We start from the raw sequence: 12,765 nt of genomic DNA, 5'->3' as shown, positions 1-12,765 counted from the left end.
AGGTTCATAGAAGAGTATGATCCTATTTCTACTTGCTCAATCCTGCTGCAGAGTAATGGATGGACTGTTGGGTGGCAGGCTGGTTAGAAATAGGAATGGCAAGAAACCAATGGAAAGATACTGAAATAATTCAGGGAAGGGATAAAGATGATTACAATCAAGACAGTAGCAAAAAGGATGGATAAAATGAGATTAAATCAAGATAATATTTGGGTAACAGAGACAAGTATTCTGACTTATTATACACAAAAAAGTTATCAAGGATGATGCTGTGGTTTCAAACCTTCATGGTGAATGGTCTTTTTTACCATGTCCCAGGTTTTAGAAGTAACAGGATGCATCATAGGGAAGATAATAAATCTAGTTTGAAAAGTTTTACGTAGGATATAAAATTGAAGAGGTCCAGCATTTTGAGGATTTTGATCAGAAGTTCACAAGTAGAAATATAGTACCTACAACTCCTAGGCACAGAGAGAGCAATTGACACCAGGCAAGGAGATCCAACCAGTCCATTCTGAAGGAGATCAGCCCTGGGTGTTCTTTGGAAGGAATGATGCTAAAGCTGAAACTCCAGTACTTTGGCCACCTCACGCAAAGAGTTGACTCATTGGAAAAGACTCCGACGCTGGGAGGAACTGGGGGCAGGAGGAGAAGGGGACGACAGAGGATGAGATGGCTGGATGGCATCACCGACTCGATGGACGTGAGTTTGAGTGAACTCTGGGAGCTGGTGATGGACAGGGAGGCCTGGCGTGATGCAATTCATGGGGTCGCAAAGAGTCAGACACGACTGAGTGACTGAACTGAACTGGACTGAAGGATATGGGATTCCTTAGGGAAAGAAACTTCAAGGTGATAGGGAAGTGAAGTAAGATTCAAGAGGAAATGTTGGAGAAATCAAGAAAGCTGGAAATTTCAAAATATTTACACTGTTTACAACAGCTAGAACATGGTAGCAAGCTAGATGTCCATCAACAGATGAATGGATATATACAATGGAATGTTACTCAGCCATAAAAAGGAACAATCTGAGTCAGTTCTAATGAGATGGAAGGAACCTAGAGCCTGTTATACAGAGTGAAGTCAGAAAAATAAAGATAAATGTTGTATACTAATGTATATATATGGAATCTAGAAAGCTGATACTGATGAAATTATTTGCAGAACAGCAGTGGAGACACAGATATAGAGAACAGATTTATGGACATGGTGGGTGGGGGAGGGAGAAAGGAGAGGGTGGGAGGTATGGAGAGAGGAACATGGAAACTTACATTACCCTATGTGAAATAGATAGCCAACGGGAACTTGCTGTATGACTCAGGGAACTCAAACAGGTACTCTGTAACAACCTAGAGAGGTGGGATGGGGACGGAGATGGGGGGGCGGAGGGGACATATGTATACCTATGGCTGATCCATGTTGATGTCTGGAAGAAACCAACAAAATTCTGTAAAGCAATTATCCTTCAATTAAAAATAAAAATTTTTTAAAAAGGGAGTCATCAGAGTAACAAAAGCCACAAAGGGATCACGTCTGTGGTATGTGGTTATTAGGATGTCTGCTATTAAGTAGGGAGTATGAAATTGTTGACATGGAGAGTAAAGAAGAAAGTGAGACCTTCAGTGGGTTAAGGCATGATTAGAAGTTGAAGGAGGAGTCTACTTCATCAAGTTTAGGTCTGAAAGGAATAAAGGGTGAAAGTAGCCACTGCAAGGGAAGGGAAGGCAAAGGGCAGTAAGGATGAAAGGAACCGGGCAAGAAAAAAAAGAGAGAACTGGACACACACACAGCATGCAAGGAAGAAGCCCATGGAGAAGGCAAGGCAGGGGAGAGGAGAGAGAATGGACAGTGTTGGTTGAAGCTATCGAGAAGTAACAAGGAATGGAATTAAGAACACAGATGAAAGGACTACTATTACAAGGAAGGGAGTTACTGCTTCATGTAAAGTCAGAAGAAAGCAGGTGAAGATGACATAAGAAGGAACTGATACCTGGTTCATGCTTAATGACCTCTACTTTTTCTATGAAGAAAGGTATAAGAAAAGTTGCTGAGGATTTGTGAAAGTAGGGAGAGAAGACAGACTTGAATACTAAGGTTAAGGATTTTATTTTTCTTTCAAACCTAGTAAACAGAATTCTTCTAAGGACAAGTTTATTTACTCTCCACGGAACAAAATCCAAATGAGGTTAATTTTACAACTGAATTAACTTCACTATTCCCGATTTGGAGTTCATACTAGATTTTAAAAAGTGGCTAATGTCCCCAATAGCTGGCTGTGTGTGTGCTTAGTCACTCAGTGGTACCCGATTATCTGAGGCCTCATGGACTGGAGCCCATCAGGCTCTTCTGTCCATGGGATTTTCCAGGCAAGAATACTGGTGTACGTTACCATTTCCTCTTCCAGGGGATCTTCCCAACCCAGGGACTGAACCTGTGTATCCTGTATTGGCAGGCAGATTCTTTACCACTGAGCCATACTGATCTTAATTTATGCCAGTTACCATGTTAGATGCTAAGAATACAAAAGTGATTAAATTACGGTCATTACCCTAGAAAGCTATAGTCAAAATGTGAAAAAGAACCACAAACAGCAATTTTATAAGATAGGTATGCTCAGGCTCTTTTGGAAGCAAATAGCTGGGACATTGACCTCTGGAGGAGGCGCGTCTTGCAGGATGATCTAGAGTCATGTGAAGAAAGTGGGGCAGTATAACTGTCAAGAGTGACAGTAGAGGCATAATGCCACAGGGTATGGGTGTGTACGATGTTTTAAAACTGCAAGCTAAGCAACAATGTACATTGCCAATCTTAACTAGCTTTGAGAATCTATCAATGTGGTAGACTCTAAATGAGGTTGTATTTCCTTCTTGGACATAGAACTAAAACTAGCAGAAACTTTCTTCTTCCCTCACAGCCTAAATATACAGCCAGAATTTCCTGCATCTACTTGTTATTTGTTGCTTCCGTATTACTCTCACCATTTAGGATATAGCACTTATAATCCATCCTTCAGGTAAACTCAATCAGCTCAGTTCATTCGCTCAGTCATGTCCAACTCTTTTCGACCCCATGGACTGCAACATGCCAGGACTCCCTATCCATCACCAACTCCTGGAAGTTTACTCAAACTCATGTCCATTGAGTCAGTGATACCTTCCAACCATCTCATCCTCTGTCGTCCGTTCTCCTCCTGCCTTCAATCTTTCCCAGCATCAGGGTCTTTTCCAATGAGTCAGTTCTTTGCATCAGGTGGCCAAGTATTGGAGTTTCAGCTTTAGCATCAGGCCTTCCAATGAATATTCAGGACTGACTTCCTTTAGGATGGGCTGGTTCGATCTCCTTGCTGTCCAAGGGACTCTCAAGAGTCTTCTCCAACACCTCAGTTCAAAAGCATCAATTCTTTGGCTCTCAGCTTTCTTTATAGTCCAACTCTCACATCCATACATGTCTACTGGGAAAACCATAGCTTTGATAAGACGGACCTTTGGCAAAGTAGTCTCTGCTTTTTAATATGCTGTCTAGGTTGGTCATAGCTTTTCTTCCAAGACTGTCTTTTAATTTCATGGCTGCAGTCACCATCTGCAGTGATTTTGGAGCCCAATAAAGTCGGTCATGATTTCCACTGTTTCCCTATCTATTTGTCATGAAATGATGGGACCAGATGACATGATCTTAGTTTTCTGAATGTTGAGTTTTAAACCAATTTTTTCACTCTCCTATTTTACTTTCATCAAGAGGCTCTTAGTTCTTCTTTGCTTTTCTGCCATAAGGGTGGTGCCATCTGCATATCTGAGGTTACTGATATTTCTCCTGGCAATATTGATTTGTTTGTGCTTCATCTAGCCCTGCATTTCTCATGATGTACTCTGCATAAGACTTAAATAAGCAGGGTAACAATATACAGCCTTGACATACTCCTTTCCCAGTTTGGAACCAGTCTGTTGTTCCATTTCCAGTTCTAACTGTTGCTTTTTGACTTGCATACAGGTTTCACAGGAGGCAAGTCAGGTGGTCTAGTATTCCCATCTCTTCTAGAATTTTCCACAGTTTATTGTGATCCACACAGTCTAAGGTTTTGGCACAGTCAATAAAGCAGAAACAAGATGTTTTTCTGGATCTCTCTTGCTTTTTCAATGATCCAATGGATGTTGGCAATTTGATCTCTGGTTCCTCTGCCTTTTCTAAATCCAGCTTGAACATCTGGAAGTTCATGGTTCACGTACTATTGAAGCCTGGCTTGGAGAATTTTGAGCATTACTTTACTAGTGTGTGAGATGGTAGTTTGAGCATTCTTTGGCATTGCCTTTCTTTGGGATTGGAATGAAAGCTGACCTTTTCCAGTCCTGTGGCCACTTCTGAGTTTTCCAAATTTGCTGGCATACTGAGTGCAGCACTTTCACAGCGTCATCTTTTAGGATTTGAAATAGCTCAACTGGAATTCCATCACCTCACTAGCTTTGTTTGTAGTGATGCTTCCTAAGGCCCACTTGACTTGGCATTCCAGGATGTCTGGCTCTAGGTTGGTGATCACACCATTGTGATTACCTGGGTCGTGAAGATCTTTTTTGTGTAGTTCTTCTGTGTAATCTTGCCACCTCTTAATATCCTCTGCTTCTGTGAGGTCCATACTGTTTCTGTCCTTTATTGTGCCCATCTATGCATGAAATGTTCCCCTGGTATCTCTAATTTTCTTGAAGAGATCTCTAGACTTTCCCATTCTATTGTTTCCCTCTATTTCTTTGCACTGATTGCTGAGGAAAGCTACCCATTTTCTAGCCCCATTTTGTTCAAAGTTGCCCAGCTTTTATGTCAGTATATAAGCACTGGGGAAATCTGGGAAGAATATATTCGATTATTAATAGTAATTCCACTGGTGGGAGTTGGCTTCAGTGAGATGAAAAGGTGGAAAATGTGGACTGCTACTTCCTACTTTAACAAATCTAAACAAAGAGTGGGATTATGAATGAATTTTTCTTTTTGACGTTCATTAGTACTTCTCTGAAAAAAACACTAAAAACAATTTATATAATGAATATCACTGGCACAGAGCAGCTCAGATTTATTGGTTCAGTTCAGTTGCTCAGTCATGTCCGACTCTTCGTGACCCCATGAACAGCAGCACACCAGGCCTCCCTGTCTATTACCAATTCTCAGGGTTTACCCAAACCCATGTCCACTGAGTCGGTGATGCCATCCAGCCATCTCATCCTGTCGTCCCCTTCTCTCCCTGCCCTCAATCCTTCCCAGCATCAGGGTCTTTTCCAATGAGTCAGCTCTTCGCATCAGGTGGCCAAAGTATTGGTGTTTCAGCTTCAACATCAGTCCTTCCAATGAACACCCAAGCCTTATCTCCTTTAGGATGGACTGGTTGGATCTCCTTGCAGTCCAAGGGACTCTCAAGAGTCTTTTCCAACACCATAATTCAAAAGTATCAATTCTTTGGTGCTCAGCTTTCTTTATAGTCCAACTCTCACATCCATACATGACTACTGGAAAAACCATAGCCTTGACTAGACGGACCTCTATTGACAAAGTAATGTGTCTGCTTTTTAATATGCCGTCTAGGTGATTGACTTTATTTTGGGGGGTTCCAAAATCACTGCAGATGGTGACTGAAGCCATGAAATTAAAAGACACTTACTCTTTGGAAGGAAAGTTATGACCAACCTAGACAGATTTATTGGAGGCTTTATCAATTCATAAATCATTTAATTTTCAATCAATGTTATGTAGTTGGTACTATGAATGCACTATGCCCCACTCCCCACCTCTTACAAATGAGAAAAACTGGCTTAGGGAGGTTAAGGAACTAGTTCAAGGTCACACAGTTTCTAGTATTTCTGGGATTAAAACAAGGCAAGAACAAGAAGCTCCACCTCTCAAATACTGGACTTTACTCCCAGTTATAACAACTTACCAATGACCACCAAATAGAATACAGATTAACCATGTATTACAAAGTGAATTTCAAGAACTACTTTAGAAAATGTCGCACATAAATAAGGTTAATACCTTAGAAGGCCACTAAAATTTAGTTTCAAGAATAATGAAATACCATGGATTTATGAGATAATGCTAAAATATTAACATCAGCTAGTATTTTTAAACTCCCAACATCCCAAATGGCTCAGTGGGTAAAGACACCGGCTGTAATGCAGGAGACACGGGAGATGCCGATTCGATTCCTGGGTTGGGAACATCTCTTGGAGAGGGAAATGGCAACCCACTCCAGTTTTCCTGCTAGAAAAATCTCATGGACAGAGGAGCCTGGAGGGCTGCAGTCCAAAGGGTCGCAAGAGTGAGACACAACTAAGACAAGGCAGGAGGAGAAGGGGACGACAGAGGATGAGACGGTTGGATGGCATCACCGACTCAATGGACCTGAGTTTGGGTAAACTCTGGGAGTTGGTGATGGACAGGGAGACCGGGTGTGCTGCAGTTCACAGGGTCACAAAGAGTCGGACACGACTGAGCGACTGAACTGAACTGACTGAACTGAAGCACACAAACCAAAACACCACCAACACGGTGATTTTTAAAGATCAGAAAACAATATAAGTTCTTGGATGGCAGGCACTTTGTTTTTTGTTTAAACCTCTAAATCTCTCAGTGCCTGCAACACAGTATGCGGCTAAATTTGTCAGATGATTAATAGTTTTATTTTCAGCACACTTCTAATATACTTGAAGCAAATCTTAAAACCTTAGCAAATGGCTGCCATTTTAAAGGCAATCTTAAGAATGCGAGGTTTTTGCTAATAGTTCATTCTAACTTAATTGAGGTGTAATAGGGTTTAAATGTTTACTTTCTGTTCCAGCATTTGTTATTTCCCAATGATACTTTCCCAAATAAAATTAAGCACCTTGTGAAAGACCACAGTCTTTCACAAATAAGAACCAAATTATCTGCATAAAAATGTTAATGCTTCTTGCAAAAGCTTGCAAAGTTTAATGATCCCATATCTTCAACTTACTTTTACTGAGAAATAATTAGTACTTTAAAGTAATTTCTTTGTATTTCACAGGAATTTAAGTTAGTACATTAACTTAAATGAATAACAATAAATAGACAATCTTTATTTCTCTATATTCTTATAATTTGTTCCAAGAACAGTGAGGGGTAGGCACTGGGATGTAAGCATTATTTCTTCTATAGCACCAAAAAATAGGCAAATTACATAGAATAACAGTTAATAAATAAAAAAGAATTAGCAGATTCCATTATGAAATGCAATCATAAAATGATTATCTCGGACTAGACTTTAAAACAACTGAAAAGAATATTGCCTCTCATCTTCAAGTTTATATGCAAATCATCTAAAACAGATCCAAAGGACACCTGAGAAAAAAATTATACCATGTCTCCCATTAGGAAATTGTAATAAAGGGGTTCCCAAGTAGTGCAGTGGTAAAGAATCTGCCTGCCAATGCAGAAGGTGAGAGAGACGTGAGTTTGATCCCTATTTGGGAAGATCCCCTAGAGGAGGAAATGGCAACCCACTCTAGTATTCTTGCCTGGAAAATCCCCATGGACCGAGGGGTCTGGGGGGCTACAGTCCAGGAGGTCACAAAGAGTCGGACACAACCGAGTGACTGAGCACACTACTCAGCACTTAGAAAGGGGTAGGCGCTATGCTTACTGTTTGATACTGTTTTATTCATAATGAAAGAAACTGGAATTTAGCTAGTTTACATAATTTTTCCCAAGACTACACAGCTACTAAGTATGAGAACCAGAACTTTTAGAGCAACCCTAAAAAGCAAATATACAGCATCAACTCTAAACTCACACTAAAAATTAGAATTTATGTACAAGAATTTGTATTTAGAAATATATAAGAAATATTCTTTCCATTTGCTAAATTTGACACTGAGTAATTGTAAAATTGGTCAAAATATGGATTTTTTTCATCAGATAATCACTGTAAAATTCTACTTCCTATAGCTATGTTTTGAAGGCAGGGATTGTATCAACATTTCATCTCTCTGTCCCTGGCATATGAAAGCATTTAAACATCACTGAATGATTCATACCACTGTTTCAGTAAAGTGATCTATGAATTTTAAAACCATGGCCTTTTATTATTTTTTTTATTTTTCTATACAACACATCATTTTTTTTTCTGGTTCCCCTTAGACTATATAAGAAAAAACAGAATATTTTCTTATTTAAGTACAGTTCACAGCATCTTTGGGATTTCCCTGGTGGCTCAGATGGAAAAGAATCTGCCTGCAATGAGAGAGACCGGGATTCAATCCCTGGGTTGGGAAGACCCCCTGCAGAAGGGAATGGCAACCCACTCCAGTATTCTTGCCTGGAGAATTCCATGGACGGAGGAGCCTGGCAGGCTACACAGTCCATGGGGTCACAAAGAGTCAGACACGACTGAGCAACTAATACACACACATACATACACACACACACACACACACACACACACACACACACAGAGCATACACAGCATCTCGCAAAAGAGGAAAAAAAGTTACTTTGCTTCAATAAGTCTTTAAAACAAATTTTGGGAAAGCCACTGAAGAATTCTGAGAACAAAAAAACTCAGATTTCTACATATATCAGCTTAAGTATCACTTCTTCAGAGAAGCCTTCCCTAATCATTTGCTCATATAAAATGAAAGACAGCTCTATTATCAGGACAAGGCTTTGAGTTATTTTTCTACCAAAACAAAAAAAATGTCATCTGGTTGAACTCTTAGTCAAGTGAGCCTTAAATTTGTTCAGAATATACTTCTGTTTATTATAAAACTAGACATTTAAACCGAGATATCTTTTATTCTGACTTGCAAACTAAAATATAACAGGTTATTTTATAAGTTTGCAGATTAGGAATTACTGTCTTATGAAAGTTGGCTCTGTATCAGAGCACTGAAGTCAACCCAAGAAATATGCCACATGCTTTGGGATCTCAGAAGAGTAGCACTTGTCAAACACAGCCTGTGAAGTTTCTCCAAAGGCTGAAATAGGTGCCTTTGAACTCAAAGCTCAGTCTTTTACCTTGTCACATATTCTCCCTTGAGAATGTAAGTCAAACTCCTAACTTCAGAATCACCTCTAAATGGGCTGATGACTTTGAAATTTCTCTCTGCAGCCTTTCCTTCCCTCCAGAAATTGTCATATGTTCCTATTTGCCCACTGGACATTCCTCTGGGATGCCTGTCTTGCTATCATTTCTAGTTCATTCTACCTCAGATGAACTTCAATTCAGTTCAGTTGCTCAGTGTCCGACTCTTTGCAACCCCATGAATCGCAGCACGCCAGGCCTCTCCGTCCATCACCAACTCCCGGAGTTCACTCAGACTCACATCCATGGATTCAGTGATGCCATCCAGCCATCTCATCCTCTGTCGCCCCCTTCTCCTCCTGCCCCCAATCCCTCCCAGCATCAGAGTCTTTTCCAATGAGTCAACTCTTTGCATGAGGTGGCCAAAGTACTGGAGTTTCAGCTTCAGCATCATTCCTTCCAAAGAAATCCCAGGGCTGATCTCCTTCAGAATGGACTGGTTGGATCTCCTTACAGTCCAAAGGACTCTCAAGAATCTTCTCCAACACCACAATTCAAAAGCATCAATTCTTCGGCGCTCAGCCTTCTTCACAGTCCAACTCTCACATCCATACATGACCACAAGGAAAAACCATAGCCTTGACTAGATGGACCTTTGTTGGCAAAGTAATGTCTCTGCTTTTCAATATGCTCTCTAGGTTGGTCATAACTTTCCTTCCAAGGAGTAAGCGTCTTTTAATTTCATGGCTGCAGTCACCATCTGCAGTGATTTTGGAGCCCCCAAAAAATAAAGTCTGACACTGTTTCCACTGTTTCCCCATCTATTTCCCATGAAGTGATGGGACCAGATGCCATGATCTTCATTTTTTGAATGTTGAGTTTTAAGCCAACTTTTTCACTCTCCTCTTTCACCTTCATCAAGAGGCTTTTTAGTTCCTTTTCACTTTCTGCCATAACACTCCCTATTTCTATCAATGGTATTTTTACCCTACAAATCTGGAAAAAAAAAAATCACAAAAGTTCACCAAATTCCACTGGGCCCTTCTACACAGTATCTATTCTATGAATCCCTTCCTGCACTTAGCACATACTCCTTTTAGTGCCCTGGATTAATTAGCAGAAGCAGATCCATAAAGAAGCCATTCTTATGACCCGAATTGACCAATATTCCTTAAAGCACAACTTTTACTATGTTGTTTCTTGGCTCAAAACATGGATTCTGTACAACTCAAGGAAAATATCTGTGATGGTTAATTTTATGACTCAACTTCACTGGTTGAAAGGATGCCCAACTACCTGGTTAAATATTATTTCTAGGTGTCTCTGGGGGTGTTTCTGGAAGAGATGAACATTTGAATTGTTGAACTGAGTAAAGCAGTTAGCCCTTCCCAGTATAGGTGGGCATCATCCAATTTGTTGAGGGCTTGAATAGAACAAAAAGGCGAAGGAATTCACTCTCTACCTGACTGATCCGGTACACTGATCTTCCCTGGACATTCCTGGTTCTCAGGCCTACAGACATGGATTGGAATCTACACCATCACTCTCTGGCCTTCAAACTACATGACAGACAATTCTCTGGCAGGCTACAATCCATGGGGTCGCAAAGGGACTTCTTAGCCTCCATATCCCATGAGCCAATTCCTTGTAATAAATCTTATTCCTATTGATTGTATTTCTCTGGAGAGCTTTTATTCAGTGTGTAAGCAGTAGCCTGGGCATGACATCCTGCCACAGCAGGCCTCAAACTCCCCTTTTATTTCTTATTGTTGTTGTTTAGTCGCTAAGTCGTGTCTGACTCTTTGCAACCCAAGAACTGTGGCCTGCCAGGCTTCTCTGTCCATAGGTTTTCCCAGGCAAGAATACTGGAATGGGTTGCCATTTCCTTCTCTGGGGCATCTTCCTGACCCAAGGATTGAACCCCCATCTCCTGCACTGGCAGGTGAATTCTTTACCACCGAGTCACCAGGGGATCCCCTTATTTCTAATTACAGCCCTTTTACTGGGCCACTACCCTCAGGCCAAATTAACCTACTCATTATCGTCAGAATACTCCATAAACCTTCCAAACTCTGAAATGAAAAAAAGTGACACCAAAACCCTATTTGTAAAGCAGTAAACACAATGACAATTTCATAAATCTATCCTTAATGATAACTTTTTAAGAAGTAGATACATTTCTCATGAAAAAGAACTTCAGAGAATTAACCTTATAAACTTTGTAATTGGCATTCACAAAAGCCACATGAATAAGGACTTAAAAATATTGCTCCTTGAAAAGGGAACCCACCTACACTGTTGGTGGGAATGTAAATTAATGCAACCAGTATGGAGGTTCCTTAAAAACTAAAAATAGAGCTACCATATGATCCAGCAATCCCACTCTTAGGCATATATCCACAGAAAATAGTAATCTGAAAAGATACAATGCATCCCAATGTTCATAGCAACACTCTTTACAACAGCCAAGACATGGAAGCAACCTAAGCGTCTACTGACAAATGAATGGATAAAGAAGGTAAAATGTGTATATTCACACACACATATACACACAATGGAATACTACTCAGTCACAAAAAAGAGTGAAATACCATGTAATGCCATTTACAGCAACATGGATGTAGGTCGAAATCATACTAAGTGAAGTAAGAAAGAAAAAGATATATCACTTATATATGGAATCTGAAATATAACACAAATGAATTTATCTCACAGATACAGAGAACAAACTTGTGGTTGTCAAAGGGGAGGAGGGTGGGAGAAAGAAGGATTCAGAGTTTGAGATTAGCTGATACAAACTATTATTTATAGAATGGATAAATAACAAGGTCCCACTGTATAGCACGGGGAACTATATTTGATATTATATAATAAATCACTTACCAACTGAACTGCAAGGGAAGCACTATAATAAACCACAATGGAAAAGAATATGAAAAACAATGTCTATACACGTATAACTAAATCTGCTGTGCAGATTCAGTTATACATATTGACTATGTATATACACAGTCAATATACATAGACTATACATATTGACTATGCCAAAGCCTTTGACTGTGTGGATCACAATAAACTGTGGAAAATTCTGAAAGAGATGGGAATACGAGACCACCTGACCTGCCTCTTGAGAAACCTATATGCAGGTCAGGAAGCAACAGTTAGAACTGGACATGGAACAACAGACTGGTTCCAAATAGGTAAAGGAGTACATCAAGGCTGTATATTGTCACCCTGCTTATTTAACTTATATGCAGAGTACACCATGAGAAACACTGGGCTGGAAGAAGCACAAGCTGGAATCAAGATTGCCTGGAGAAATATCAATCACCTCAGATATGCAGATGACACCACCCTTATGGGAAAAAGTGAAGAGGAACTCAAAAGCCTCGTGATGAAAGTGGAAGAGGAGAGTGAAAAAGTTGGCTTAAAGCTCAACATTCAGAAAACAAAGATCATGGCATCTGGTCCCATCACTTCATGGGAAATAGATGGGGAAACAGTGGAAACAGTGTCAGACTTTATTTTTGGGGGCTCCAAAATCACTGCAGATGGTGACTGCAGCCATGAAATTAAAAGACGCTTACTCCTTGGAAGGAAAGTTATGACCAACCTAGAGAGCATATTGAAAAGCAGAGACATTACTTTGCCAACAAAGGTCCATCTAGTCAAGGCTATGGTTTTTCCTTGTGGTCATGTATGGATGTGAGAGTTGGACTGTGAAGAAGGCTGAGCGCTGAAGAATT

The 12,765-nt window shown here is 40.2% G+C and overlaps 1 protein-coding gene across 8 annotated transcripts in view; it reads right to left on the bottom strand.

Annotated features, from left to right (window-relative positions):
- Positions 1–12,765, bottom strand: part of ATP10D (ATPase phospholipid transporting 10D (putative)) — a 137,880-nt gene that overhangs the window by 85,290 nt on the left and 39,825 nt on the right. The gene's annotated exons all lie outside the window — the stretch shown is intronic.

The sequence above is a fragment of the Bos javanicus genome, chromosome 6 (assembly GCF_032452875.1).
Source record: "Bos javanicus breed banteng chromosome 6, ARS-OSU_banteng_1.0, whole genome shotgun sequence".
In the NCBI taxonomy this organism is placed as follows: domain Eukaryota; kingdom Metazoa; phylum Chordata; class Mammalia; order Artiodactyla; family Bovidae; genus Bos; species Bos javanicus.
This window is presented reverse-complemented; position numbering and strand designations above follow the sequence as displayed.